Genomic DNA, 6,651 nt, shown 5'->3' with positions numbered 1-6,651 from the left:
TGGAGGAACACAGCAGGCCAGGCAGCATCAACAATGTCAGCTTTCCTGTTCCTCTGATGCTGCCTGACCTGCTGCGTTCTTCCAGCATGTACAGTTCTTGCCGTCTCAGTGGTGGAAAGCTGTTTTTCTGGCTGCAGCTCAGTGACGAGTGGTGTTCCGCATCGATGTGATTTCTGCTGTTTGTGATATGTGTAAATGACTTGGTTGCAAATGTAGACGGGGGATTAGTAAGTTTGCAGATGATATAAGGACCAGTGGACTTGTGGACAGCATGGAAGGTTGTCAAAGGACACAGCAAGATACAGACCAATTGCAAACACGAGCGGAGAAATGGCCGATGGAATTTAATCTGGGCAGGCATGAGGTGTTGCATTTTAGGAGACCAAGTGTTAAGGAAAGGGATACACAGTTAATGGTAGAACCCCAAACAGCAGTGATGTCCAGAGGGATCTTGGGGTCCTAGACAATAACTCCCTGACAGTAGCCACACAAGTAGATAGGGTGGTCAAAAAGGCATATCGCATGCTTGCCTTTATTCATAGGGGAACTCAGTGCAAGAGTCAGGATGTCACATTGCAGCTTTACAAGACTTTGGTGAGACCACACAGAGTATTGCATTCAATTCTGGCCGCCACATTACACTAAGGACGTGCAGGCTTTGGACAGGGTGCAGAAGAGATTTACCAGCATGCTGACTGGAATAGAGGGTATGAACGAGAGGGACAAGCTGGAAAACTCTTCGTTTTCTCTGGAGCAGTAGAAGCTGAGGGCAGGCTTGATAGAAGTCTATAAAATTAGGAGATACATAAATACAGCTAACGGTCAGAAAATTTCTCCCCCGGAGTTGAAGTGTCCACTATTAGGGGGCATGCATTTAAGCTGAGAGGGGGGAAGTTCAAAAGAGATGTGAGGGGCAAATATTTCACACTGAGCATGTTAAAAGTGTGGAATACATTGCCCGGGGGTGGTAGTGGATGCAGATACGATGAAAGCATTTAAAAGGGACTTATAGTTAAGTGCGCGAATAGGTAAGGAATGGAGGACTATGGATCAAGGACAGGCAGAAGGGATTATTTCATTTGTTGTCATGTTTGGCCCAACGGGCACATTCCTGTTGCTGTAGTGTTCCAAGTTTATGCTCACTTGTATCATGATTGCAAAAAGTAGGATTGGGAAGAATTTTTGAGAAGCGTTTGTGAACATTATTTCATGGAAGGACAAACAGGATAAGGATCAGGTGACACAGCACAGACAGATTTTGGAGCCCATGATGAATCATAGGGACCTCACAAGCACCAATGATCAGAGGGATCTCAGGATCTTGATGTGCATGCCTGTTGATCCCCCAATGTAATGGACCAGGTTGTTGAAGTGGTTTGGAAGGCACATTGGATACTTGTCTTTATTAGACTTAATATTAAGTGATAGAGTTTCAGAATAGGCAGGGTATGTACAAAATGTTGGTTAGGCCCAACAGTGAAGTCAACGGTGAGAAAATACAGTGAGACTTGGACAACTATCAGGCTTGGCCTGATAAAGGTTAAGTTACATTTGCGCCATACAAGTGCTAAGCAGCAATCAGCTCCAACAAGAGAGAATATGACCATATCAAAAAAATTCCATGTCCTTACCCTCACATCATCCTTCCATTTATTTTTTTTTTTAAACATGCAAGTGCTATCCAAGCCATGCAAGGCTATGGGCCAGGTGTTGGAAATGAGGTTAGAACAATTCAGTGCTTGTCCTTGACTGTCACAGAATCCGTGAGCTTAAGAATGTATTTCTCCTGTATTGTAGACGACTCACGTGCTTGGCTATCCACTAAACCAAGGTTAACACTGATCTAAAACTAAACTGGGTCAGTTATACAACCAGCAGTAGCCAGGTCCATGGTACAAACCACCCTGCTGTGGGACATGGTCAGGCAAATCCAAGTTAGCGGACGTGGTTGGAGACTCATTCGTTGGGGGCATAGATTCTGCAGCCACATTTGAGACACCAGGGCTGCGTGTTGTTTCCCTGCTGCCAAGGTCAAGGACATCTCTGATTGGTTGCCAGAAACTCTTAAGGGGGAGGGTGAGCAGCCAGAGGCCACTGTGCACGTTGGTACCAATGACATAGGCAGAAAGAGGGATGACATCCTGTGGACTGTGTACAAGGAGTTAGCAAAGAGGCTGAAAGGGAGGACCTCGAGGGTAATAATTTATGGGTTGCCATGAGTGCCACATGTTATAGAGTTAATTCATAGAAAGATAGGTGAGATGAATGCATGGTTAAGGAGCTGGCACAGGGGGCAGGATTTCCGGTTCATGGATAATTGGGACCATTTCTGAGCAAGGGGTGACCTGTGTAAGAGGGATGGGAGGCAAGACGCTGTGAGTGGGTCAGGATTGAGGGGACAATTCATTGTGAGTTGGTGACGACGGAGGGGACAAGTGCCTGTGAGTAGGTCAGGAAGGAGGGGCAAGTCGCTGTGAGCAGGTCAGGACTGAGGGGGCAAGTCGCTATGGGCGGGTCAAGACTGAGGAGGGAAGTCACTGTGAGCGGGAAAGGACTGCAGGGGGCAAGTCGGTGTGAGTGCCACAGGGGGCCGGTCCCCGTGAGCGGGTCAGGGCTGCGGGGGACGGTCCCCGTGAGCGGGTCAGGGCTGCGGGGGCCGGTCCCCGTGAGCGGGTCAGGGCTGCGGGGGCCGGTCCCCGTGAGCGGGTCAGGGCTGCGGGGGCCAGTCCCGGTGAGCGGGTCAGGGCAGCGGGGGCCAGTCCCGGTGAGCGGGTCAGGGCAGCGGGGGCCAGTCCCGGTGAGCGGGTCAGGGCTGCGGGGGCCAGTCCCCGTGAGCGGGTCAGGGCTGCGGGGGACAGTCCCCGTGAGCAAGAGAGGGCTGCGGGGGACAGTCCCTGTGAGCGGGTCAGGGCTGCGGGGACCAGTCCCTGTGAGCGAGAGCGGGCTGCGGGGGACAGTCCCTGTGAGCGGGTCAGGGCTGCGGGGACCAGTCCCTGTGAGCGGGTCAGGGCTGCGGGGACCAGTCCCTGTGAGCAAGAGAGGGCTGCGGGGACCAGTCCCTGTGAGCAAGAGAGGGCTGCGGGGGACAGTCCGTGAGCGGGTCAGGGCTGCGGAGGCCATTCCCTGTCAGCGGGTCAGGGGTGCGGTGGCAAATAGCTGTCAGCGGGTCAGGGCTGCAGGGTACAGACCCTGTGACCGGGGTCAGGGCTGCGGGGGTCAGTCCCTGTGAGCGGGTCAGGGCTGCGGGGACCAGTCCCTGTGAGCAAGAGAGGGCTGCGGGGACCAGTCCCTGTGAGCAAGAGAGGGCTGCGGGGGACAGTCCGTGAGCGGGTCAGGGCTGCGGAGGCCATTCCCTGTCAGCGGGTCAGGGGTGCGGTGGCAAATAGCTGTCAGCGGGTCAGGGCTGCAGGGTACAGACCCTGTGAGCGGGTCAGGGCTGCGGGGGACCAGTCCCTGTGAGCGGGTCAGGGCTGCGGGGACCAGTCCCTGTGAGCAAGAGAGGGCTGCGGGGACCAGTCCCTGTGAGCGGGTCAGGGCTGCGGGGACCAGTCCCTGTGAGCAAGAGAGGGCTGCGGGGACCAGTCCCTGTGAGCAAGAGAGGGCTGCGGAGGCCATTCCCCGTCAGCGGGTCAGGGCTGCGGTGGCAAATAGCCGTCAGCGGGTCAGGGCTGCGGTGGCAAATAGCCGTCAGCGGGTCAGGGCTGCGGTGGCAAATAGCCGTCAGCGGGTCAGGGCTGCGGTGGCAAATAGCCGTCAGCGGGTCAGGGCAGCGGGGGGCCAGTCCCCGTCAGCGGGTCAGGGCTGCGGGGGCCAGTCCCCGTCAGCGGGTTCAGGGCTGCGGGGGCCAGTCCCCGTCAGCGGGTCAGGGCTGCGGGGGCCAGTCCCCGTCAGCGGGTCAGGGCTGCGGGGGCCAGTCCCCGTCAGCGGGTCAGGGCTGCGGGGGCCAGTCCCCGTCAGCGGGTCAGGGCTGCGGGGGCCAGTCCCCGTCAGCGGGTCAGGGCTGCGGGGGCCAGTCCCCGTCAGCGGGTCAGGGCTGCGGGGGCCAGTCCCCGTCAGCGGGTCAGGGCTGCGGGGGCCAGTCCCCGTCAGCGGGTCAGGGCTGCGGGGGCCAGTCCCCGCCCTTCAGCGGGTCAGGGCTGCGGGGGCCAGTCCCCGTCAGCGGGTCAGGGCTGCGGGGGCCAGTCGCCGTCAGCGGGTCAGGGCTGCGGGGGCCAGTCGCCGTCAGCGGGTCAGGGCTGCGGGGGCCAGTCGCCGTCAGCGGGTCAGGGCTGCGGGGGCCAGTCGCCGTCAGCGGGTCAGGGCTGCGGGGGCCAGTCGCCGTCAGCGGGTCAGGGCTGCGGGGGCCAGTCGCCGTCAGCGGGTCAGGGCTGCGGGGGCCAGTCGCCGTCAGCGGGTCAGGGCTGCGGGGGCCAGTCCCCGTCAGCGGGTCAGGGCTGCGGGGGCCAGTCGCCGTCAGCGGGTCAGGGCTGCGGGGGCCAGTCCCCGTCAGCGGGTCAGGGCTGCGGGGGGCCAGTCCCCGTCAGCGGGTCAGGGCTGCGGGGGCCAGTCCCCGTCAGCGGGTCAGGGCTGCGGGGGCCAGTCCCCGTCAGCGGGGTCAGGGCTGCGGGGGCCAGTCCCCGTCAGCGGGTCAGGGCTGCGGGGGCCAGTCCCCGTCAGCGGGTCAGGGCTGCGGGGGCCAGTCCCCGTCAGCGGGTCAGGGCTGCGGGGGCCCGTCCCCGTCAGCGGGTCAGGGCTGCAGGGTACAGACCCTGTGACCGGGTCAGGGCTGCGGGGGTCAGTCCCTGTGAGCGGGTCAGGGCTGCGGGGACCAGTCCCTGTGAGCAAGAGAGGGCTGCGGGGACCAGTCCCTTGTGAGCAAGAGAGGGCTGCGGGGGACAGTCCGTGAGCGGGTCAGGGCTGCGGAGGCCATTCCCTGTCAGCGGGTCAGGGGTGCGGTGGCAAATAGCTGTCAGCGGGTCAGGGCTGCAGGGTACAGACCCTGTGAGCGGGTCAGGGCTGCGGGGACCAGTCCCTGTGAGCGGGTCAGGGCTGCGGGGACCAGTCCCTGTGAGCAAGAGAGGGCTGCGGGGACCAGTCCCTGTGAGCGGGTCAGGGCTGCGGGGACCAGTCCCTGTGAGCAAGAGAGGGCTGCGGGGACCAGTCCCTGTGAGCAAGAGAGGGCTGCGGAGGCCATTCCCCGTCAGCGGGTCAGGGCTGCGGTGGCAAATAGCCGTCAGCGGGTCAGGGCTGCGGTGGCAAATAGCCGTCAGCGGGTCAGGGGCTGCGGTGGCAAATAGCCGTCAGCGGGTCAGGGCAGCGGGGGCCAGTCCCGTCAGCGGGTCAGGGCTGCGGGGGGCCAGTCCCCGTCAGCGGGTCAGGGCTGCGGGGGCCAGTCCCCGTCAGCGGGTCAGGGCTGCGGGGGCCAGTCCCCGTCAGCGGGTCAGGGCTGCGGGGGCCAGTCCCCGTCAGCGGGTCAGGGCTGCGGGGGCCAGTCCCGTCAGCGGGTCAGGGCTGCGGGGGCCAGTCCCCGTCAGCGGGTCAGGGCTGCGGGGGCCAGTCCCCGTCAGCGGGTCAGGGCTGCGGGGGGCCAGTCCCCGTCAGCGGGTCAGGGCTGCGGGGGCCAGTCCCCGTCAGCGGGTCAGGGCTGCGGGGGCCAGTCCCCGTCAGCGGGTCAGGGCTGCGGGGGCCAGTCCCCGTCAGCGGGTCAGGGCTGCGGGGGCCAGTCGCCGTCAGCGGGTCAGGGCTGCGGGGGCCAGTCGCCGTCAGCGGGTCAGGGCTGCGGGGGCCAGTCGCCGTCAGCGGGTCAGGGCTGCGGGGTCCAGTCGCCGTCAGCGGGTCAGGGCTGCGGGGGCCAGTCGCCGTCAGCGGGTCAGGGCTGCGGGGCCAGTCCCGTCAGCGGGTCAGGGCTGCGGGGGCCAGTCGCCGTCAGCGGGTCAGGGCTGCGGGGGCCAGTCGCCGTCAGCGGGGTCAGGGCTGCGGGGGCCAGTCGCCGTCAGCGGGTCAGGGCTGCGGGGGCCAGTCCCCGTCAGCGGGTCAGGGGCTGCGGGGGCCAGTCGCCGTCAGCAGGTCAGGGCTGCGGGGGCCAGTCCCCGTCAGCGGGTCAGGGCTGCGGGGGCCAGTCCCCGTCAGCGGGTCAGGGCTGCGGGGGCCAGTCCCCGTCAGCGGGTCAGGGCTGCGGGGGCCCGTCCCGTCAGCGGTCAGGGCTGCGGGGGCCAGTCCCCGTCAGCGGGTCAGGGCTGCGGGGGCCCGTCCGCCGTCAGCGGGTCAGGGCTGCGGGGGCCAGTCCCCGTCAGCGGGTCAGGGCTTGCGGGGGCCAGTCCCCGTCAGCGGGTCAGGGCTGCGGGGGGCCAGTCCCCGTCAGCGGGTCAGGGCTGCGGGGGCCAGTCCCCGTCAGCGGGTCAGGGCTGCGGGGGCCAGTCCCCGTCAGCGGGTCAGGGCTGCGGGGGCCAGTCCCCGTCAGCGGGTCAGGGCTGCGGGGGCCAGTCGCCGTCAGCGGGTCAGGGCTGCGGGGGCCAGTCCCCGTCAGCGGGTCAGGGCTGCGGGGGCCAGTCCCCGTCAGCGGGTCAGGGCTGCGGGGGCCAGTCCCCGTCAGCGGGTCAGGGCTGCGGGGGCCAGTCCCCGTCAGCGGGTCAGGGCTGCGGGGGCCAGTCCCCCGTCAGCGGGTCAGGGCTG

Source organism: Stegostoma tigrinum, unplaced genomic scaffold (genome assembly GCF_030684315.1).
Source record: "Stegostoma tigrinum isolate sSteTig4 unplaced genomic scaffold, sSteTig4.hap1 scaffold_136, whole genome shotgun sequence".
Classification (NCBI taxonomy): domain Eukaryota; kingdom Metazoa; phylum Chordata; class Chondrichthyes; order Orectolobiformes; family Stegostomatidae; genus Stegostoma; species Stegostoma tigrinum.
This window is presented reverse-complemented; position numbering follows the sequence as displayed.